We start from the raw sequence: 25,377 nt of genomic DNA, 5'->3' as shown, positions 1-25,377 counted from the left end.
AGAAATATTTCTGGCTTTAAACCTATATGCTGCTTAGTCATTTTTTCCAACCATGTATGTATTTTTGTCCAATATTTTCTTGCCTTTATACATGTTCACCACATATGATAATAGGTACCTGGCATCTGATTACATTTCCAAAATTTGGCAGACATATTTTTAAACATTTTTACTAATCTTGCTGGTGGCAAATACCACTTTTGTAAAGGTTTTCCTTATAAACAGTAGCCAGTGTCAGTTTGTAATTTCTATTCCAAAGTTTTTGCCATTTATCTGATTCTACAGCATAGTCAAAGTTTTTTGCCCATACCATCATTGTTTCTTTTACTTGTTCATCTTCTATTTTGAAGCTTAGTAAGTAACTATATAATTTTCTTATCAGTTTTTCATCTGTTCCTAATAGTATCTGATCAAGTGTTGTTGGTTTTTTTATAGAAACGTCATGTTTTCACATCTTTCTCATATCTTGATTGTATTTGCAAGTGTGGCCATCATGTTAAGTCCACCTCTTGATTTTGTAATTCCTATCTAGTTTTAAGTTCCCCTTCTTCATTTAAGATGACTTGTAGGATACAATTTTTCCAAGTTGACAATATTTGGATGCATCAATGCTTCCATTGTAAAAAGCCAGACTGGTATTTTCCTATAGTTTTCTGATTTAACTTTTTCCCATACTAAAAGTAAAGCATTTCTCACATAGTGTCTTTGAAAATATCTGTGTACTATAACCCTCATGGTTTAAGTAGGCCTCCAAAGCCTTGCATGATTGAAACCAGGAATGGGATGCTGCCAGTATAACAACTGGTTCAATCATCACCTGCTTCACTTGCACATGTGCCTGACATGTGCTGCACATGCATGAACATTGATGCAAAAATCTTTCCCTGATATGTTACTTCAGGGGAGTAAGGCAGTTGAGGAGCAATCTGCTCTTTCACACTAATCAGCTGAGATGATAAAGGTCAGTACAGTACAGGAGCTGGAGGGCAGGCCCTTCCTATCTCTTATTGAACCCTTGTGTTTAATGACTGCACAATTGATTAACAACTGCAAATGGGAATGCTGGGAATGCAGTTGTTGAACAAAGCAGTGACCTGGGCATCTTGCTTAATGACATTGTTTTGTCATTGACCAAGATTCTGGGTTCAGTTGTGGTTCTAAGTTGAAGACTATCAGTAGATAGCAGGCTTTCTAATATCTGATAGTTAGATATTAGTTTAAATTCTGCTCACATTTCAGTCCTGCTCATTCTAGGTTTTTAAAATTTGTGCCATGATTTTATTTTTATTTATTTTATTTGTTTGTCAAACAAGTATAAGATAACAAGTAAACATAGGAACATAAACATGAACAAAGGAAATGGGGACAGTAAGACAGGGACGGTAGGCAAACTGGTGTGCTTATTCACACCCCCTTTAAGGACTTTTTAAGAATGGGATGAGGTCTATGGTAGACAGTTTAAGACTGAAGCTTTGAGGATTTGAGGCTGTAACAATGGAGTTGGGTGGAGCATTCCAGGCATTGACCACTCTGTTGCTGAAGTCATATTTTCTGTAATGAGTTTGAAGTGGTTTACCTTGAGTTTGTATTGATTGTTTGCCCATGTATTATTGTGCTTGAAGGTGAAGAATTCATTGACAGGCAAGGCTTGGCAGATAATTCTGTGTACTACGCTTAGATTGGACCACAGGCGGTGCAGATCCAGATTGTCCAAGCCCAAAACTTCAAGTCTGGAAGCATAGGGGATTCTATTGTGAGCAGAAGAGTGGAGTACTCTTCTTGAGAAATACCTCTCAATCGTGTTAATGTCCGATATATAGTGTGTGTTCCAGGCAGATGAGCTATATTCAAGAATTGGTCTGGCAAAGGTTTTGTATGCCCTAGTTAGCAATTCAATGTTACCAGAGAAGAAGCTTCGCAAAATAAGGTTAACAACTCTTAATGCCTTTTTGGCAATGCTGTTACAGTGAGTATAGTACATATATATAGTACAGTAATGATAGTAACAACCCTCCTTCAAAGAGTGAGAATTTGTTTAAAAAAACAAAAACCTGTGGAATGAAAACCCTTTTGAAAAACACAAAAGGACTTTCAAATACAAGAAATCTGATTCTTCTCTTCTGTTGGGTAGATGGGGACATACTGTCCCTGACCATCAGGTTGGATGCAGCCCATAGATACTCTTGTCATTCCCTTCTTCCAAAACATCTCTTCCCTTGCTCAATTTAGGGCATGTCAAATTTTTCAACTTTCATTTTCCAAAAATTATGGGTTTTGACAAGCCTTGAAGATTGTAAAGATATTTTGGTTATTTTAATATAATTTAAATGTGCTAGGTAAGCAACTACATAAATATCATAACTTTTTAACATTTTGTTTGTTTCATCCTAAGTCCTGAAAAACTAATATTTAATACTACAGTAAATAACTTCTTCAGTGGAAATGGAGGCTGATTTTATTTCTGATGGCTGAAGTGCCGGTGAAAGGAATTTGTTATTTATGAAAGAAGGACTGATCTATCTCTACAAACATGAATGAAAAAGTATTCATGTATGTGCACATGCTGCACATTTTTAGTGATAGATTAAAACATCAACAGATAAACTTTTATCATAACCAATATGTAGACTATGAGTTTCTCCTTTTCGTTAAAGAAAATCTGAAAAAACAGCCCCCGGGGTCATATTATATTTAGCCTTAGTGTATACATTTATAGTTTGCTTCCTTCCACATTCTTTTGTTTCTGTACTTTTTAAAATGTCATTTACATACTCACTTAATATTTTCGTGCATATTGCCTCCAGTCCAATGATCAATAACCTCCTACAAGGAACAGAAATGTGAATACAAAATTCCCTGTATTGCCTTTTCTGCTCTTTTGTCAAAACATAAAAGTTTCCTAGCCAAGGTTCTATTTTACAGGTCTATGTAGTATTATCAGTTAAAGTCGGATAGAACAGAACGACAGATATTTAATCCAAATAATAGTTTTATTTCAGGAACAAAATTGTTTCAAAGCCACTAAAAACTATTTTGAAAAGCTCAGAATACAGTCTGTGTTATCTCTTTAAAATATATCTAAAGCAAATTGCTGTTTGTAAATACATAAAACATATAAAATTGCAAGCATGTTCATGCTTGTTAAACTTTGAGCAAAGAACATGCTTTAATAGCAGGACTTCGAAAAGAAAACACACTAGATGGTCTTTTTGCTATCTTTCTCTGTGCATTTTTAACCATGCCAGAAATAGCATGTACATTATTTACAGCAGAATTGTAATATGAGGCAACCCTTTACAAGGGCTGAGAGATTCAGAGACATTTAAAACTAGTTCCATAAAGAAAGCAATTAAACCTAAGTCTTGGGAGCCTTTATTTTTTAAAAAACCCCACTTTAAATATCTATTCAAGAATTGCCCTTAGCAATTTCAGATCAAAGAATGTTTATTTTTCCAGATATATTTGGTTTAGAAATACCTTGGTCAGTTCTATGTTCTTGTTTTTATTTTTCATAAGTTTTTATTTTATATTTACAACAAATCTGTTATGTCTGCGGAACTGGTTGGAGTTCCCAACCAGGTTCGCTGTTTGAGCGGGAGCACCAGCCGCTCCCATTGGCTGGCTCCGTTTGACAGTCGGCTATAAAAGCCGGCTGTCGAGCAGAGCCAGCCCCGTTGTCGCCCGCTGGTCTGCCAGTTAGCAAGCAGACGCAACAACCCTTTATTCTCTGCAATAAAGCCTTGTTAGTTGTACGCTCTGGCTTCTGCCTCTTCCTTACCATCGCTCTACAACACTGGCAACGAGGATGGGATGGATCGAAGGCTAGTCAGACGCGTTTGCTTCAAAGAGCTGTAATCACGAAGAGCAAAGTCACGGGCGCTGAAGCCACAGCCGCCAACGCTCACTAAGAGCGCGAAATTCAAACCGCCATTGCTTGAGCTGTATTCACTGAAGCGAGCAGCGAGCGCTGTACCGCGGCCGCTGACGCTCACAAAGAGCGTGAAATTCAAAAGAGCTACGTAGCCCAGAGAGACAGTCACAGCCTGCGCTCTTTTAAGAGCACGAATTCAAAAGACGCCTGAAGAAGACGAACCTTGCATACTCACGATGAATGCTAATCCAGCATTTCCGCCATTCAAGCCCAACGAGGAGACGTGGGACTTCTACAAAAATCGTTTCAGCCATTTCCTCGATGCCATCGGGTTGGCTGACGCTGCTGAACATAGGAAGAAGTCCTATTTCCTCAGCTATTGCGGGGCTGCCGTTTTTGACACGGCTACAGCGTTAGTCGCTCCACGCACCATCAGAAGCGTTCCCTGGGATGAGCTACAAGAAATACTCTCCAACCACTACTCGCTTAAACCATCCCAGATAGCCAGAAGGTACGCCTTCAGAATTAGGAAACAGGCAGTAGGGGAGTCAATCAATGAATACATGGCAGCCCTGAGGACAGCTGCCTTGCAGTGCGGTTTCAAAGACTACTTGGAAGACATGTTGCTGGACCAGATTGTCTGTGGAGTTAGAGACCTGAGGCTCCAAAGACGTTTGCTGGCAAAAAAGGACTTGAATCTATCCTTAGCCATGGAGGAAGCCCTAGCTGCTGAGCTCTCTGCCCAATCAGCAGCTGAGATTCAAGGCACTCCAGTAAAGCCCAGCAATTCCACAGTCCATTCAGAAGAAGTGCTCAGTGAAGAAGACCCCACAGACCCATCAGATATTAACCGCCTCAACCATCAGAAGCCTCCACAGGTAGGAGCGGGGCAGAGAAACAACTTCGCCCCCAAACAACCTCCCATTTGCCTAACCTGTGGAGGCTCCCACTCTAGGGCATCCTGCAGGTTTAGAAACGCCATCTGCCTGAACTGCCAAAAGAAGGGTCACCTCGCTAGAGTCTGCCAAGCAGGGCGCACTTTGCCTCAAAGACCTCCACCACCTTCTAATTCCCAAAGGCAAGTGGAGGACTGCTATACCTGCTACCACGCTATCCATACTTCCCAAACCCTGATAAAATCAAAATTTCTGTTTTCCTAGAAGGTAAACCCTGCAGGATGGAGGTAGACACGGGGTCTGTGCTCTCAATCATCTCCTGGGAAACCCTGAAGAAGATCCAGCCCAGACTGTCAAGGAAGCAGCTACAAAGATGCCACCTGACACTGCGGGACTACCAGGGCAAGAACATCCCTGTTCTCGGGAAAGGCAAGTTCCTCGTTCAATTCCAAGCCTTTAAAGGCCATTTGCCTTTAGTGGTTGTTAATGGTGCCCTCCCCAGCCTGTTGGGGCTAGATTGGTTTCCCTCCCTTGGCCTTAGTGTAACGGGGATCCACGCTGTCTCAACTTCTGATGTAGATACATTATTTTCTGATTTTTCTGATGTGTTTAGCAGCGAGCTAGGTTGCTATTCTGGCACCCCCATCTTGTTTTCTGTAGACCCCCAGGCAATTCCTCTCCGCCTTAAGCCACGCAGGGTGCCCTTCGCCATCCGTCCCAAATTGGACGCAGAATTAGATAAGCTACTTAAACAAGGGGTGTTAGAACCTACTGATTTTGCCAAATGGGAGACCCCCATAGTCACCCCACTCAAGAAGGATGGCAGTTTAAGAATCTGCGCAGACTACAAAACCACACTCAACCGTTATTTACAGGTCAGCGCATACCCTGTCCCCGTTATTCAGCACCTGTTACACACTTTCGAACCCGGCACCATTTTCGCCAAGTTAGATATGTCCCAGGCATACCAACAGTTCCCTGTTGATGATCAGACAGCTGAATTACAAACCATAGTCACACATAGAGGGGCATTCAACGCCTCCAGTTCGGTGTCAGTGTGGCCCCGGGTATATTCCAATCACTCATGGAAAGGATTCTCCAGGGTCTCCCAGGAGTTGTCCCTTATTTTGATGTCATCTTAGTCTCAGCCACCAACCGCCCCCAACTCATTCAGAGGGTCAGGACAGTGCTAGAGAAGTTTAGGCAGCATGGCCTCAAACTTAAAAGGGAGAAGTGCGCCATCGCCACTAGGCAGGTGGACTTTCTGGGTTATAGGATTGACACCTCTGGCATCCACCCAATTGAGTCCAAGGTGAAGGCCATCCACAAGGCACCCACACCAACCAACAAGACTGAACTACAAGCTTTTCTGGGGCTACTAAACTTTTACGCCTCATTTCTCCCGCACAAAGCATCTGTCGCTGAGCCCTTGCATAGACTATTAGATAAAGACTCACCCTGGCATTGGGGACCCAAAGAAGACCATGCTTTCAAAGCAGTCAAATCCTTACTCACATCGGAAGCAGTCTTAATTCAGTTCGATCAACGTCTTCCCCTGGTTCTGGCTGCTGACGCATCCCCTTTTGGGATTGGGGCTGTCCTTAGCCACAGACTCCCCAACGGCTCCGAGGCACCAATTGCCTTCTTTTCTAGGACCTTCTCCTCAGCAGAAAGGAACTACAGCCAAATCGATAAAGAAGCCCTGGCTGCGGTTGCTGCAGTTAAAAAGTTCCACGAATTCTTGTTTGGCCACCACTTTGAACTTGTGACTGACCATAAACCTCTCCTAGGAGGTTTGCTTATCTGGAGATAAGCAAACCCCGCAGGTACTTTCACCCAGAATGACCAGATGGACTTTGTTTCTGGCCGCTTACTCATTCAAGTTGGTGCATCGTCCTGGCAAGAACTTGAGTCATGCTGATGCCCTTAGTCGCTGCCCCCTGCCAGTTCCAGTCGAAGACCCAGCACCGATTCACGCCATCTTTGAGGTCAACGAACTCAAGCTGCCAGTGACAGCCGAGGACATCGCGGCACACTCGAAAAAAGACAAAATAATTGCCCAGGTTCTGGACTGGGTGGGAAGGGGGTGGCCGGAAACTCAATGTACAGTTGATTTTGCTCCTTTTAAAACCCGTCAACAGGAACTGTCGAAGCTACAGGGATGTCTATTGTGGGGTACAAGAGTAGTCATCCCAACCACCCTTCGTGTACCCATCCTGAAGGTGCTTCACGAGGGCCATCTGGGCATCGTAAGGATGAAGGCGTTGGCCCGCAGCTACGTTTGGTGGCCCGGCATGGATGCCCAAATCGCCGACTGGGTAAGCTCTTGCCAACCTTGCCAAGAAACCAGGGCTGCCCCACCAGCTGCCATGCCCACCAGGTGGGAAAGTGCTAGTGCCCCTTGGTCTCGTCTACACATTGACCTGGCTGGACCGGTGCATGGCAGGACTTTCTTGGTGGTCGTGGACTCCTACTCCAAGACTTGGCCCTGCTTCCCATGACCACCACCCAGGCAATAGTTAAGGCCCTGACCCGTTTATTTGTCACCCATGGACTCCCAGACACGCTGGTGTCTGACAATGGCCCGCAGTTCACTTCATGCAAGTTCAGTATGTACGTTGCTAATTTGGGCATCAGACACGTCCTTACAGCCCCCTTTCACCCCGCCAGCAACGGGATGGCGGAGAGAGCAGTTAGATCAGCCAAGGAGGCACTCGCCAGGTTTGGCCAGGAAAACTGGCACTCTAAACTGTCTCGTTACCTGCTCAGCCAACATACGACGCCTTGCACCACTACTAACAAATCCCCTACTAACTTTTAATGGGGAGACGCCTTAGAACCACCCTGGACAGGTTACACCCCCACTACTGCCCAGACACCCCTTTAGGGTCTGACAGTCTGGTCAGAGACTTTGCCTTGCAAGACCTGGTGTACGCCAGGAACTATGCGGGAGATCCTTTGTGGGTACCAGGCCAAATCGTGTCAGTCACAGGTCCAAGATCCTATAGGGTCCTCCTGGAAGATGGACGTTTGTGGCGGAGACACGTGGACCAACTCAGAAGGCGACGGAGAAGTGCGACCGATACCAACCCAACCCGACCTGCCAGCGCCAACGTCTCCCTACCGGTGCCAGACGAAAGCCCCCTGCGGAACCCGGTCTTCCCCGTCGATCAGGAGGGTTTGCTGGAGGACTCGAGTTTCCGGCTTGAATCACCGACCCCGCAGCCGAGTGAGCCAGTTTGCCAACCGGACATCGCGACTCGCCCAGGTCAGCCCGAGCAAGGGAAATCGCCGACTTCTCAGAACACTGCGCCAGGGCAAGCCCATGCCCCAACGACCATCGAGGCATGTCCCGAGGGCCTGGACTTGTCACCAGCCAACAGTTCAACCGAACTGCGACGTTCTGGTCGCCAGCGCAGGCAGCCAACTTACCTACAAGACTACGCATGTTCCCAGCTGGGGGAAAGGAGTGTTATGTCTGCGGAACTGGTTGGAGTTCCCAACCAGGTCCGCTGTTTGAGCGGGAGCACCAGCCGCTCCCATTGGCTGGCTCCGTTTGACAGTCGGCTATAAAAGCCGGCTGTCGAGCAGAGCCAGCCCCGTTGTCGCCCGCTGGTCTGCCAGTTAGCAAGCAGACGCGACAACCCTTTATTCTCTGCAATAAAGCCTTGTTAGTTATGCGCTCTGGCTTCTGCCTCTTCCTTACCATCGCTCTACAACAAAATCCATCTTTCATTTAGACATTGTGTCGACTGGGTGCATACAATATGTCACAGAAGTGAGTACGCCCTCTCACATTTTGTAAATATTTAAGTATATCTTTACATGTGACAACACTGAAGAAATGACACTTGGCTACAATGTAAAGCAGTGGGAGTACAGCTTGTATAACTGTAAACGTGCTGTCCCCTCAAAATAACACAACACAAAGCCATTAATGTCTAAACCCCTGGCAACAAAAGTGAGTACACCCCTAAGTGATAATATCCAAACGGGACCCAAGTAGCCATTTTCCCTCCCTGATGTCATGTGACTGGTTAGTGTTACAAGGTTTCAGGTGCAAACGGGGAGCTGGTGTGTTAAATTTGGTGTTATTGCTCTCACTCTCTCATACTGGTCACTGGAAGTTCAATATGGCACCTCCCTGAGGATCTCAGACAACAAATTGTTGCTCTGCATAAAGATAGCCTAGGCTATAAGAAGATTGCCAAGATCCTGAAACTGAGCTGCAGCATGATGGCCAAGACCATACAGTGGTTTAACAGGACAGGTTCCACTCAGAATAGGCTTCACTATGGTCGACCAAAGAAGTTGAGTGCCCTTGCTCAGCATCATATCCAGAGGTTGGCTTTGGGAAATAGACGTATGAGTGCTGCCAGCATTGCTGCAGAGGTTGAAGGATGGGGAGTCATCCTGTCAGTGCTCAGACCATACGCCACATGCTGTATCAAATTGGTCTGTAAGGCTGTCATCTCAGAAGGAAGCCCCTTCTAAAGATGATACATAAGAAAGCTCGTAAATGGTTTGCTGCAGACAAGCAGACTTAGGACATGGATTTCTGGAACCATGTCCTGTGGTCTGATGAGATCAAGATAAGCATATTTGGTTCGAATAGTGTCAATTGTGTGTGGGGGCAACCAGGTGAGGAGTACAAAGACAAGTGTGTCTTGCCTACAGTCAAGCATGGTGATGGGAATGTCATGGTCTGGGGGTGCATGAGTGCTGCCAGCACTGGGGAGCTATAATTCATTGAGGGAACCATGAATGCCACCATGTACTGTAATATACTGAAGCAGAGCATGATTCCCTCCCTTAGGAGACTGGGCCAGAGGGCAAAATTCCAACATGATAATGACCCCCAAACACACCTTCAAAATGACCACTGCCTTGCTAAAGAAGCTGACGGTAAAGGTGATGGACTGGCCAAGCATATCTCCAGACCTAAACCCTATTGAGCATCTGTGGGGCATCCTGAAATGGAAGGTGGATGTGTGCAAGGTCTCTAACATCTACTAGCTCCGTGATGTCATCATGGAGGAGTGGAAGAAGACTCCAGTGGCAACCTGTGAAGCTCTGGTGAACTCTATGCTCAAAAGGGTTAAGGTAGTGCTGGAAAATAATAATGGCCACACAAAATATTGACACTTTGGGCCCCATTTGGACATTATCACTTAGGGGTGTACTCACTTTTGTTACTAGCAGTTCACACATTAATGGCTTGTGTTATTTTGAGGGGACAGTACATTTACCCTGTTATACAATCTGTATACTCACTACTTTACATTGTAGCCAACTGTCATTTCTTCAGTGTTGTCACAAGATATATTTAAGTATTTACAAAACAAGATGGGGTGTACTCACTTCTGTGCCATACTGTATATCTTGTGCTAACAATTATAATTAATATGCCTTTCTACAGTAATCACATTTTCTTTATAAGCCATTATCTCTTACATATGTTATCTTTATAACAATCTTAATTATTTCTCTTTATATTCATCTACTCAATTTTAACTTGTTTTATTTTGTTCCCTGATGTCATGTGACTGGTAAAATAGATTGATAAAATAGAACCCATACCATATAATGTTCAGTTTCTTCTTTTTCTTTAATTGCCAGTGTTAATCTATTCATCTCTGCACATTCTAATATTCTCTCAATCACCTTTCTCTCTGCTGGAATTTTTTCACTTTTCCAATTCTGAGCAAATACAATTCTAGCTGCAGTTAATAAATGAATAATTAAATATACTTTTTCTTTGCTATAACATTCAAGTACCATCCCTGTCAGGAATATTTCAGGTTTCAAGTCTATATGTTGCTTTAGCATTTTTTCCAACCATGTGTGTACTTTTGTCCAATATCTTTCGGCTTCTATGCATGTCCACCACATATGGTAATATGATCCAGGTGTCTGTTGGCACTTTCAGCATTTGGCTGATTTATCTTTAAACATCTTTGCCAATTTTCCTGGTGCAAAGTGCCATCTATAAAATATCTTGTAGAAATTTTCTTTATATGCTGTCGATATTGTTAATTTATAATTTCTTTCCCATAGCTTCTGCCATTTATCTAATTCTATAGCATACCCAAAAAATTTTGCCCATACTATCATTATTTCCTTTACTTGTTTTCCTTCTAGTTTGACACCTAATGAAGAACAATACAATTTTTTAATCAGCTTGTCTTCCATTCCCGTTAGTATTTCGTCCAATTCTGTCAACTCCTTATAAAAACCTTCAGTTTTAGCATCATTTTAATATCTTAATTGTATTTGCATATATGAGTACCAATGCATATCAACCCCTTGTTCATTCAACTCTTGTTTAGTTTTGATATATCATTCAATATATCCTTATATCTAACAATAGTTCCCATTTTACAAACATTTGGATGTATGAGTGCTTCCATTTCCGATAGCCAGACTGGAATTTTCAAATAATGTTCTCTGATTCTTTCCCATCTTAACAATAAAGCATTTCTAACATAATTCTTTGAAAATAATCATGTATCTTACCTCTCCCATAACATAGAAAAGCATGCTAGCCCAATTGCAAATCGTGCCCCTCCAACCCAGAACAACCTTGTGTTCTTAAGACAATCCATTCTTTCATCCATGTTAATACTGCGGCCTGATAGTATAATTCCCAACTAGGTAACCCAAACTCTTCTTGCATCCTGCAACATTTTAAGATTAATTCTTGCTTTCTTCCCTTGCCATATATATTTCAGTATACTTCTATTAATATCATTAAAATATTTTTTCTCCAGTTTTATTCGGATTGTTTGGAACAGGTATAATAATTTTGGAGTATATTCATCTTCATTGTTGCAGTTCTTCCTATTAATGATAGTTGCATGTTACTCCATTTTTCCAAATCTATCTTAATTTGTTATTTCAGTTTATAATAGTTATATTCCTTAATTGTTCCACATCTAGCCATTAGTTGGATCCCCAAATATTTCACTTTCTTTGTAATCTGGATATCTAATCTGTTCATTAACTCTCTTTTCTGTTTCTCTGTCATATTTTTTTATCAAGATCTTAGTTTTCCCTTTGTTTATTTTCAATCCTGCTGCTTCCCCATATTCTTTATCTTATTTATCAACTACTCCTAGTGGTTCTTCTTGTTTAAAAACCAAATCATTTGTGAATGCCTGTAATTTATATTCTTCCTTTCTTATTTCCATACCTTTTATTTCCTTGTCTTTCCTAGTATTTCTGTTTAACACTTCTAAAGTTAGTACAAATAGTAATGGTGACAAGGGGCACCCTTGTCTTGTTCCCTTCTAATGTTAATTTTTGCAGTCAATTCACCATTTACTATCACTTTTGCATATTATTTATAGTATATTGCCTTAATCATCTTAATAAACTTTTCCCTGAAATCCATTTCTTCCATTTGTGTCAACATAAATTGCCAATTCACATTGTCAAATGTTTTCTGTGCATCTAAGAAAATCAACACCATCTATTTTTCTGGATATGCTTCATAATATTCAAAAGTGTTCAGGATTATTCTCATATTGTCTTTTATTTGTCTCTTAGGTAGAAACCCATTTTGATCTGAGTGTATAAATTGGTTCAAAAATCTCTTTAGACTCTCTGCCATTACTGAAGCAAATATTTTGTAATCAGAGTTCAACAATGATATTGGTCTGTTGGAAGAAATATCCTTCTGGGTTCAGTTCCAAATGGGGGAAAAAGACACTGGAAGCATGGAGGCTGTTTAGAAAGATCGTTTAATGGTGGACAGGATCACATGCCTTGGAGCTCCTGGGTGAAAGGGGCTGAGATGCTGAGAGTCCCTTAGTTATATAACCTCTATTGGGCCCCACCTTAGTGTTTCCTGTTCCTGTGCAAGAAATGTATCCCATTGGCTATCAGACTCCAGGGGTGGGGGTCTTAGCTAATTTTATAGGCTCTGTCTGGACCACATGGCTTCACCTGAGTTCTGGCTGATGCTATCTTCCCAGGCCTGGTGGTGAGATGGGCAGAGACCTTTATTATGTAGAATACTCTGGCCTAGGCCTTAATGGCCCACCAATTAACAAAGGTGAAGGTGAGCTTCTGCTTCTGAGGTGAGCTTCTGCTTCTGAGTTTCTACTTTTTTTAGGGGAAATATTCTGCCTTTTTAATATTTCCTAGGATATTTCATTTTTCTAGGAGAGGGTTAGGGTTAGGGTTAGTGTCTATAGTTTTTAATAAGTTGTAAGTCAAAATCTAAGTCAGAATCTTCTTTCAGTATAAGAGTAATATAAGCTTTCATCCATGAATTAGGTACCCTGTTTCTCCAACAATACAGCCTCCCCCAATAGGAAGTCCCAGCATGTTTTATAGGCATGAAATGAAATTAAGCCCCTCCCCCCAAATTAAGGCCTATATTAAAAAATGTGAAATGGGGGGGGGTTGCCGTTAGGAAGTACTTTTGTTGCACACACGGATATGGTGCTGCCTGTGTTGACCCCGATACTAAGTGCCTCACCAATGCTGAGGTCAACATCCAAGCCATCGCCACCCGCCCGCCCAAAGATGCAAGGGGGGGGGGAATTAAGTCACCCCTGAAAAGATGGCCTAGCCATTTTTTCGGGGCTCAAAAAAAAAGAAGAAGACCTGCCCTTATTATGTGAGAAACACGGTATTTTCGCCTTCATCAATACTTCATTTAACACTTCCAACATTGTGTTACTAAAAGAATTTTGCAAAGTTTTATACAATTCTGTTGGTAGGTCATCCAGCCCTGGTGCTTTCCCATTATTTTGTCTTTTTATTGCTTCTGTTAATTCAATCATTGTAATTCTTTCCTCTAACATTGTTTAAATTTCTTCTGGTACTTTAGGTTATTCTGTTTTTTAAAAGTATTCTTTAATTTCTCCTACAACTTGCTCTTGTTCATATAATTTCCCATAATATTTTTGGACTATTTCTTTTTGGTCTTCATTTCTGTAGCAAAGGTTTTCTTTATCATCCATTAATTGGGGAAATCAGTTTCTGTTCTTTTTGTGCGTCCCAATTTTTTTTAATGCTGCTTGCTCTTTGGGGTGTACTTCGTAGTATTCGATTGTATTTAACACTATTCTGATGTTGTTTCTAATTTGTCTATTTGGCGGAAAGCCATTCTGGTCCGAATGTATAATTTCACTTAGAATTGGTTTCATTCTCTCTGCCAAAATTGTCATAAATATTTTATAATCTGTGATTAATAGAGTAATTGGTCTAACACCAACCACAAGTCCAGTCTTCACAAAGTTTAGACCTCTGATCTCATACTCAAATTCCGTTCAAACACTGTTAGGTAAACAAATCATGTCAGCTCTAATTTCTTGTCTTCAAGCCCTATGCTGGATCGCCACTCTGCTATCGGATTTCCGCCCACTCTTCAAGACTCACAATTCTGCCGACCAGTTTCTATGATCTCTCCTCTCTGACAGTCACTATCCGCCTTCTCCCGATCACATTCAAAAGTTGGCTCAAAGTTGGTAAAGATTATTTTGAAGAATTAAATAAAATTGTATTGAAGTTTATATGGCAAGGTAAGAAAGCCAGAATAAAATTAAAAGTTCTACAAGATGCTAGAATTAGAGGAGGATTTGGCCTTCCGAACTGGGAGTTGTACTACCAAGCTGCAAATTTAATGTGGGTTAAAGAATGGATAACATTAAGAAAGACCAGATTGTTGACATTAGAAGGACATGATTTATTACTGGGATGGCATGCTTTTCTGTGGTATAAGGGAACTAAATTGCAGGGCTACTTTAGAAGGCATTACATCACGGGAGTCTTTATGGTTGAATTGGGAGAAAATTAAGAGAAAATGTTATTTGAAAATCCCAGTCTGGTTATCAACTATTGAAGCCTTTTCTTATCCTATAATATATGAGAAGGAACAAACAGTTAGATATGGGGAAATATTGGATGAAAAGAGTGAACTTAAAACAATGCAAAAACTAGAAGAACAAGGCATAAAGATGAATTGGTTTTCATATGTGCAAATACATTCAAGATATCTAATAGATTCTAAAATGGAGGGATTTTATGATAAATTGACTGATTTAGATAGGATCTTGAGAGGTACTGATGAAAAAGTGATTAAAAAATTATACAGTTATTTGCTGGAAATTATATTAGAGGAGGAACAAGTTAAAGAAACGATGATTGTTTGAGGGAAGAATTTTGGATATGGGATTGATTTGGAGAAATGGGAAAAAATGTGGTCTCAAAATTATAAAATGACAATGTCAACAGTTTATAAAGAAAACTTGTATAAGATGTTTTACAGGTGGCATTTTCCCCTGACAAGAATTGCAAGAATGTTCAAGAACAAAACTGAAAAGTGCTGGAAATGTCATCAGATACCTGTCTCATACTACCATATGTGGTGGACTTGTGAGGAGGCTAGAAAATATTGGACTAAAATTCGCATATGGTTGGAAAAAATGATAAAGACACATATAGACTTGAAACCAGAGATTTTTTTATTGGGAATCTTACCTGATACATATAATAAAAATTAGAAGTATTTGATTGTAAATGTATTAACGGCGGCTAGGATTGTTTTTGCTAAAAACTGGAAGAGTGAGAAAATTCCATCAGAGGAAGAAATTATTAAGAAAATATTGGATTGTGCTGAAATGAGTAAATTGACATTTGAAATGTCAAGAAGATAAACAATTTTATGAAGTTTGGGATCTTTTTTATCAATGGTTAGATAATAAAACATAATAATAGAACATTTAGATTTAGGATATGATTTTTTTTTTTGATATTATTTTTATAAAACTTTATTAAGATAGATTTGGTATGATCTTATGACTTATTGAAAAATAAATTAAGTAAATTATAGTTATCTCGTTAAAGTATGAGTTAATAAAATTATAGATAAACGATTTCTTAGTGATGATATTGGGTTATACAATTATTGATTGATAATATGAGTTATTATGTAATATAATTATATTAGCGTTTAGGAAATGGATGCACAAAAAAAAGTGGTAAACCAACTGATACACTGTTTGTAAATTTATGTAGAAGGATGATGTTTTAATGTTTTATGTTGTATGTCTTACATTGTTTTGTTTGTTGTTAAAATAAAAAACTTTAAAAAAAGTTGGCTCAATGTCGCTGCTGCTGTCACTATTATATCTTCCTCATTCAGTGTGATTGCTGCGGCTTTGGTCTGCCAATAGTATGGCCGATCACTCGCACACTAGAGCTAGTGAGGTTTCTGTTGAGGTAATTCCCCATTAGGAGAATGAGCACATACAGGGAGATGCAGTGAGAGAAGTGTTTGAATAATACACACACAGCACATAGATACACTGTACAGTAAATGTAGGTTTTTACTTCCAGAAAGGTTTAAGCAAAGTTCAAAACAAGCAGTCCAAAGTCATTCACAGGTAAGATCAGTCAGTTTTCAGTCCAGAGATAATCCAATAACAAAGTCCAGTGTCAAAAACAGTTCAGTATTAGATTTACATCAAATCCAAAAATATCAGTCAATAGAAGGAATGGCAATATTCTCCAACAGAAGGAAACAGAGACTCACTGAGACACACTCTCTTCTGAGACTAAGACTAAACAACCCAGGTTTCTGGCTCCATCTTATGGCTGTTTGAGAAACCACACCCAATTACACTTTTAGGATTCTCTTAAAAAGACAGTATTAAAATGTCTATCCAGGTTTATATATTGTCCAACCCAAATAGCTGTTAGGTGACTTATATTCCTAACATTCTCCCCTTTTGGGTAGGACAATATATACAACCTTACATTCTAAGTCCATAATCTTCACAGCAAGCTTTATGCTTTATAGAGCCTTTGGCCTTTGTAAAATGATCTGCTATATTGTTTTCTGACATACAGTATTCTAGCTTAATCATCTTACTTTGCACACATTGTCTCACATTTAAATATCTTAAATCTGTGTGTTTCGTTCTTGTCTTAACAGCAATATTTGAATCCATCTATATTGCTGATTGGTTATCTTTGTAAACAATAATAGAATCTGTTACATCAATTCCCATGTCAATTAGTAGTTGCCTATGCAAAACTAAATCTGTACATAATAAAGACAAACATGAGAATTCAGCCTCCATTGTTGACAAACTTAGATGTTTCTGTCTAATAGACCTCCATCCAATCAACACTTTCCCCAATAATACTACAGTACCCGAAATAGATTTTCATGTATTTATGTCTGTAGCAAAACTTACGTCAGCATATGCAGTTAAACTCAGTTCATCTTTAGGCTCCAAATACAATGCATAATGCATTGTTTGTTTTAGATATCTTAACACACGTTTAGCAGCTTGCCAGTGCCTTTCAGTTGGCTCAGCATTAAATCTAGCTAATTGATTAATACTGTATGCGATATCTGGCCTTGACCAATTACTGAGATAAGATAAACTACCAATCAAGGACTGATAAATTCTTATCAAAAATAGGACTTTGAACATCACTGTGGCTAAACTCCTGGCTCATTGGTATCTTAGCCGGTTTACAAAGTTCCATTTTAAAACGTTTTAGTAATTGGTTAATTTTATCTGCCTGTGAGATCTTGTATCCTCCCCTAGTTTTATCTATCTTTAAACCAAGATATTATTTAATTTCTCCTAACTGTTTTATCTTAAATTTCTTCTCTAACAGTGAGATTGTTTTTGTAGCTTCTTGTTCAGTTTTGGTGTTAAATGCTATGTCATCAGTAAACAATAGCAACAATGAAATTACACCATTACTTTCTTTTTTAAACAAACATGGATCAGCCATGTCAGCTACAAAGTCTATCTTCGTTAATTCTTTAACTATACATTGGTTCCATTCATATCCTGATTGCTTCAAGCCATAAAGACTCTTTTTCAATCTCCAGCAATCAGTTGTATTATCATTTTTGATAATGATAAACATAAAGGTTTCTTCAAATATATAGTGTGTTGCAACAGTGCATGCAGATAAGCTGTCTCTACATCCAAATGATTTACAATGTATTTCTCCTTAGCTGCCCACACTAATGCTGCACTTAATGTAGTAGCCTTCAGACTAGGTGCAAACACCACATCATAGTCATTTGCTGTCTGATTGAACCCTTGTGCCACTAACCTGGCTTCATGAGTAATAGTCCCATCTACACTAGTCTTAAGTTTATAAACCCATTTACATCCTATGGCATGATTACCTGGTAGTAACTTAATGTTTTCATATACCTCCAGTCTTTTTAAAGATTCCAATTCCTTATCCATTGCTTTCTGCCAAGCAGCCTGATCCTTAGCAGGATACAGTTTTAGTTCACTGTAATTACTTGGAACTGTATTCACTTGGCATACAACACTAGCCTGATATCTATCAGGTGGTCATGTTACTCAGGTTGGATGTCTTGGTAATACAGGGCTTACTGGTGGACTTTCCTGTGCCACCTGCTCCTGTTCTCCGTCCTCCTGTGCCTGTTCGACTACTTCCTCTTGTTCTTCCTCTTTAATGGCTATTTGTGGTTTACTTATTTTATCTTTAGGGACTATTTGGGTGTCAATAATAATATCATTGCTGGATTCCTGTTCCAGTTTATCCCACCCAATGTTCTCTAGAAATTTTGCACTAGCACTACAATAAACATGAGCTGTGCCTTTATCCCAAAATCTAAATGATCTATGGTTGGCTTCATAACCCACAAAAAATAACTTCTTAGCTCTATGTTTCCCTTTCATTCTTACTTGTGAGGGAATATGCACCCATGCTGGAGCTCCAAATGTGTGTAGGTAACTGAAATTTGGTTTTCTGCTATGCCAAAGAGTGAATGGCAATTCTCCAGTTGTATTAACTGCATTGTTTAACACATGATTACTACACCTTATGGCCTCAGCCCACAGTGTTTCAGGCAAAACTGAATCAGATAACATAGTGCAAGCCATGGCTTGTAATGTTTGTCCTCTTTGTTCTATAAACGAGTTATGTCGTGGTCTGTAAGGTGCAGAACATTTATGCTCAACACCAGCCAATTTCAGCATTGTTTGGAATATTTTGTTAACAAACTCAGTCCCATTATCAATAACTAAAGTAATTATTTTACTCCTCATTTTTCTCTCAGCAAACCTTAGCCAGTTAAAGAAATGTTGGAATGTTTCTGTTTTGTTTTTCATAAGATAGCAGAAACCATATCGTGAATAATGGTCCATAATACTCAAAATATAGCAGGCACCTCCTAAACTTGGTTTCTTAGGACCAATTATGTCAGCAAAAACAACCTCTAAAGGTTCTTTGGTCTTAAATCCATTTAGTCTGTTTGCAGGAGTAACCTTGCTCTTCTCTTGGCTACAAGCATTACAGTTTAAATACTTGCTACAGGGTTTCAATTTTACTCCCTCTGATAATTCAACAGTTTGTTTGAGCATTTTGAAATTAATATGCCCTAGACGCCTATGCAGTAAATGTATACATTCATCATGTGGCTTAACGTTGTTATAAACTGAGTTAGCCATCTTCAACTGGTCATCATGTATCACATATAAATCATTCTCTAATGTAGCAGTAACACTTTTACCCTCTTTCTCCCTTAAAGGTTACTACATAACCAATATTAACTAAAGCCCTTAATGATAGCAAATTAAATTTCAGTTTAGGTACATATAACATAGTTAAATGTTCATTTATACAAGAACAATATGCAGTACCTTCACCTGATGCATTCATCTTCCACCCATTTGCCAATGATACATGTTATTTACTCATGGACATCTTTACAAATCTTTTTCTATCTTTAGTAATGCATTGCGATGCCCCACAAATCATGGTTTACTGTTGAATTGCTAGACATAGCTAAACTAACATTCTTTTTAGCCTTCTGGTGATTACCAGTATTCTGTTGTTTTCCCTTCTTACAGAATTTAGCTATATGTCCCTTAGCCCTACAAGAGAAACATTTCTTAACAGTATAGGCAGTTGAAGACAAATTTTCTTCTTGTGATTGTTCCTTCCTCAGTTGGTCCCTATCCAGCCGTCTTCTTGCTTCTTCTAACAATCTTCCAGTTATGTCAGTCAATGTCAGTTTATCTCTGGAAAGGACTTCCAGTGAAGATACATAATCATCATAACTTTCATCCAATGAGGAAAGAATGATGTAAACTTGATGCAGCTCTGAAAATATCAGTTCTTTTTCATGTAGTTCTTGAAAAGTTCTTTTCATGAAGTTTAAATGAGCTAACATATCTCCACCTTTCAGAAGACGTGCTCTAAACAGTTTATATGTAAGATGTATGTGTGCACCTACACTGTCACGAACATAAATCCTCTTCAGATTCTCCCAACACTTAGCAGCAGACTCTTCTCCATGAATATGGACTAGCTGCTGGTCACTCAGTGTTAGTCCAATTATACAAAGAGCTCGTTCATTGTTCTGTTTAAAGTCAGCAAATTTCTTGGCATCTTCCTCATTTTCTGGATCCCAAGCATTTACATCCAGTGGGTCTTGAACTACATTCCATAAACCTTCTCTATGCAGAAGTAGACTGCACTTCATAGACAAGGAAATATAGTTTGTTTCATCCAACCGGGTTATCAGTGATAGACTTGTTGAAGTGTCTTGTGCCATCTTTATCAGAACAGTAACCCACAATTAAACAGTAAACAGCTGTCTGTCTACAGTACTGTGCATTCACACCAACTCTCAGTTATCTGAGCCTGGTATGGCCTGGGCCCATAATCAGTGTTGAGGTAATTCCCTGTTAGGAGAATGAGCGCATACAGAGAGACATATTTGAGAGAAGTGTTTGAATAATACACACACAGCACACAGATACACCGTACAGTAAATGTAGGGTTTTACTTCCAGAAAGGTTTAAGCAAAGTTCAAAACAAGCAGTCCAAAGTCATTCAGAGGTAAGATCAGTCAATTTTCAGTCCAGGGATAATCCAATAACAAAGTCCAGTGTCAAAAACAGTTCAGTATTAGATTTACATCAAATCCAAGAATATCAGTCAATAGAAGGAATGGCAATATTCTCCAACAGAAGGAAACAGAGACTCACTGAGACCACTGTCTTCTGAAACTAAGACTAAACAACCCAGGTTTCTGGCTCCATCTTATGGCTGTTTGAGAAACCACACCTAATTACACTTTTAGGATTCTCTTAAAGAGACAATATTAAAATGTCTATCCTGGTTTATATATTGTCCAACCCAAATAGCTGTTAGGTGACTTATATTCCTAACAGTTTCCTTATGGTATAGCCGGCAGTCACCCTCTGCCAGATTGCACCTTGGGCTTCCTCACACTTTCGCTGATCCCTCCAAGATTTCATGCCTCTCGGGGGGCCTCCAGACATGCAGATTGGGGCTGAGAGAGTGGAGCTCGCTCGTCTCTCCCCACACTGCCTCGGCGCCACAACTGGAAGTCAAATTCCTTTTCTTTCAATATTAAATTGTTCATTGTCCATCTTGACTTCTTTTTTACCCCTTCCATATTACTTTTATCAGGTTATGGTCTGCCCAAGTATTTGTTTCAATATTTATTTCTTGTATATTAGAAATTAAATCTGTTGATGCCCGCATCATATCAATCCTAGACCAAGACAAATGTCTATCTGAATAAAATGTATATTTGGGTGCATTTCTTACCAAGCATCTTGGATTGCTAACTCTTCCATCATTCTGAAGAAGGCTTTTGTTAACATTTTCCTGCTTTTTTTTGTCTTTTATGTTTTATAGTCCAATTCCATGTCCATTATTGCATTGAAATCTCTTAATATGCTTTCATACTCCAATTCCATTATTTTCTTGTGTAGTTTATCATAAAAGACTTCTTGATTCTCATTTGGTGCTTATATTGCCACTAGTAATGTCTGTTTGCAGTTCATCATTATTTCCACCATTAACACCCTCCTGTTGTCGTGTAGAAAAATTTGTTTTGTTTTTATTGTGTCTTAAATATATAATGCTACCCTCTTTTGCTTTGTTGTGACAGGGAGTTGCATACCGTCCCATTTTTAGGATAGTTTAGTACTTTATTATGTTGTTTTTTTTAATGTGAATCTCTTGTAGACAAATTATATACAATTTCAATTTCTCTAGTTTATTGAAAATCCTTTTTCTTTTATTGCTGAATTCAGTCCATTTATATTGATTGATATTAAATCTCTCTTACTCTTTTTTCTGTTATATCTGCTCTTTCCTCCATTTTTGCATACTTTCTTCATTTTCATCATTGATTGCTAGGCAGTCTCTACCTTTTCTTCTACATTCCCTACTTTTTCTTTCGCTCTCTCTATTTGTTCTTGAAGAGCTTGTAAAATCATTTTGATCTCTGCTTGCACTGAGGCCGCATTATCTTGTTGTAACTTAGCCTCCAGGGATCTCTGTCCTGTGGGGCTTGAGGCAGCTGAGGAGGAGGCAGAAGATGGTGCAGATGTTATTGTTTTCTTCATTTTAGAATATTGAAGTTTTGTAGTCTTTTTATAATCCTTCATGTAGTAAGATATTCTTGAGGCTGACTCTTATTGAAAGAAAACAAAGTAAAGCTTAAATGAGGAAAAAGAGGGGGAAAGAAAACATTCTATCTTCAGTTAAGAGCAGGAGTGGGCTGCTGGGGGTTCACAGGGGTTTGGAGATCCTCTAACTAAGATTCTGCACAGTTTGAAGGGCCCCCAAATCCCACTCCTGGCTGGCCCAACCCAGCCCACCCAGCCCCTCCCAGGAGTCACCACATGGCCCATTTTGGATGCAGGTAAGTGCAAGGCACATGAGGAGGCTCAAGGAGGGTGAAAAATGAGCCTCCCAGAGGTTTGGGAAGGCTGGAAATGGGTTCGTTTCTGGCCTCTGGAGTGGAGGGGTGGCTGTTTTCCCCACACACACTTTGATGCAGGAGACTAACTAGGCCATGCCCACCAAGGCCACACCATCCAGCAACAAGGCAGAGAATCCATTGCTAAAATTTTTGAAGCCTACCCCTGGTTAAGAGGCTGTATTGTCTCAATATGGAGAAAAACCAAATCATTAAATACTTTAGTTTCACAGTCAGAACAGAAAGAGAGCCAAACTTCAGAAGAAAAAAGAAAGTCCTGAGGATATCAACCTGAACCAGGGTTTTCTAAAGTTGGCAATTTTAAGATATATGGACTTCAGCTTTCTGCCAATACTTGTTTTCTGAGAGTTGAACACAAATCTTAAAATTGACAAATTTGAAAATAGACTTGTTTTCTTGAGATATGCAAAATAAGGTTTTTTTAGAGAAGGAGATAAAAGTGCAAGTTTTCTCAGCTGACTATACTGGCAGCTTTAATGATTAATAAACTTATAAGGACATTCACTTGTCCATTCAAGTTAAATTCCAAAATGGGTTTCATTGATTATTTCTTGATTATTGATTGATTATGTGATAAGCCACACATCTTACAAATATTGATACCCCCATCCTCATCAAAGAAGCCATTGAGCATGAATGGAAGTGTCCCAATGCCATCTGATTTGATCTAGAGGACAACAATGACAATGATGACATCACAAACATCCACAACATAATCAGTGAATATCAAGCATCAACCATCTCCCCTGATGAACTACTTGACATTTCCCGCATCAGTCCACAGCTCAAAAACAGAGATGGCTCTATGGCCCCACACCTCTGCAGGGTGATATGCAAAAATGAATCAAGCAAATATAAATTCATTTACTCAATAAATTCACTTGCCAAGAGCAACACCAACCAAAAAGAACCTTCATTCTCACCCAGATCTAACTTTACAGCAACATGTATAATCCCATAAACTATGTTCTGAGCACAAAAGACTGCAAGAATTAGGAAACACTAACCTATACATTGACTACCTTGCAGAATGTATCAAAAGCAAGACCCACAATTTACATCCCAATAACCATCAACCCAACATCCAACATTAGGGATGCATGCCCCTTACTTCCTCCAGACCCACTACTACATATCTTAAATGGAAACTACTCATTGCAAGAAGCCTCGCAAACAAAATTCCTCATCTTACTAAGCATGGCCACATTCAACATTATATTTGTCTGTGAGACGTGGTGGAATGCATCTTTTCCAGACTCCATTACCACAGAAAGAGAATATCATGTTGATTGGGAGATCACGAAATCTGTAGAGGAGGTGGAGTTGCTATCTTCTATAAAAAATCCCTAGATCTAAAAAAGATTCAAATTACACAGGAGCTTGCTCTTCCTGAGACCATCATTTGTGAACTGTCCTTAAATACATCAATCTACTTCTTACTATGCTATAGAACCCCTGACTATGCTATAATTCATGCAAACAAGCTAACTTCACTGCTGATGTGGGCTGCCTCTTGCCTACACCCTCATATTTTCCTTGGTGACCTCAATCTATCTATTATAAACTGGACCCTAAATGAATGTACATCTGAACCCATACATGCAACCCTGTACGATGCTGTTACCACACTGGGACTGGATCAATTAGTAACAAACAATACCAGCCTCAACAACTGCCTCAACCTCATCTTCTGCAGCTCAAATTCAATTTATGGCCTACAAATGCAAGAATGCTTTTCAAACAGTGACCACCGTATGATTGACTTTTGTCTCAATTTACTCCCTCACAAAGAAGATCATAATGATGGATCTCCAAAATACAATTTCAAAAAAGCCAACTATAATCTCATAGATGCTGACCTATCATCTCTTGATTGGCACTTTCTGTTCTGTAACTGTAATACTACAGAAGACCATTATAATGCATTCTTACTTGAACTTGAAAGAGTCATTAAACTATATGTACCATTAGTAACCCATAGAAAACAACAACAACAAAAAAAAAACAAATAACCCATAACAATAAGGAAACTTCAATAAAAAAAATCACTATGGCATAAAAACAAAACTAGCTATGTAGCAAACTTTAAAAACCAATACAACACCTTATGCTGACAGATAAAGGCAGAATGCACAAATTATTACTGCAAGCAGGAGGAAAACCTCCTATGTACAAAAACTACCCGCGCTTTCTACAATTTTGTAAACTCCAAACTTAAAGACTCAAGATCCCACCTCTAAAGGGACCAAATGGGAAAGACTGCAGCGATGAAGCTGTTAAAGCCAGCCCCTTCAACACGTTCTTCAGTTCAGTCTTTGTAAAGAGCAATGGCTCATGTCCCACATTTCCTAGTCATACCACAACTAACTGCAATAATCTACTACATATTGACTTTACAGAAGATAATGTAGAAAAGGCACTATGAAACCTAAAACCATCCCTATCTATTGGCCCCAATGGATTTTGTGCATACTTCTTAAAAAGGCTCTCCTCTGTTATAGCAGAACCCCTAAGCATTATATATGATATATCATTCAAAACCAGCTCCTTACCGAGCCTATGGTCCTTAGCTACGGTCATCCCTAACTTCAAAAAGGTGACTCCAGCCTGATCGAAAACTACAGACCAATCTCACTGTGTTGTGCCATATGCAAAGTCATGGAATCAATCATTAACCAATTCATCACCCTCCCCTTAGAGTCAAACAACCTACTTTCCCAAAAGCAATTTGGTTTCAGGAAAAAATTGTCCTGCAACCTACAACTGCTACTCTGAAAAAACATATGGACTACTCTACTCAACCAGGGTAAAGCAACAGATACAAT

General features: G+C 39.6%; 1 pseudogene; it reads left to right on the top strand.

Moving 5' to 3' along the window:
- LOC148124078 (uncharacterized) overlaps positions 1-25,065 on the top strand; it is a 59,705-nt pseudogene extending 34,640 nt beyond the window's left edge.
- Positions 25,066-25,377: the final 312 nt, after the last annotated feature.

The sequence above is a fragment of the Pseudonaja textilis genome, chromosome Z, assembly GCF_049901715.1.
Source record: "Pseudonaja textilis isolate UNSWEBS1 chromosome Z, rPseTex1.2, whole genome shotgun sequence".
Classification (NCBI taxonomy): Eukaryota; Metazoa; Chordata; class Lepidosauria; order Squamata; family Elapidae; genus Pseudonaja; species Pseudonaja textilis.
Note: the sequence above shows the minus strand (reverse complement) of the source record. Positions and strands in the feature narration are given on the sequence as shown.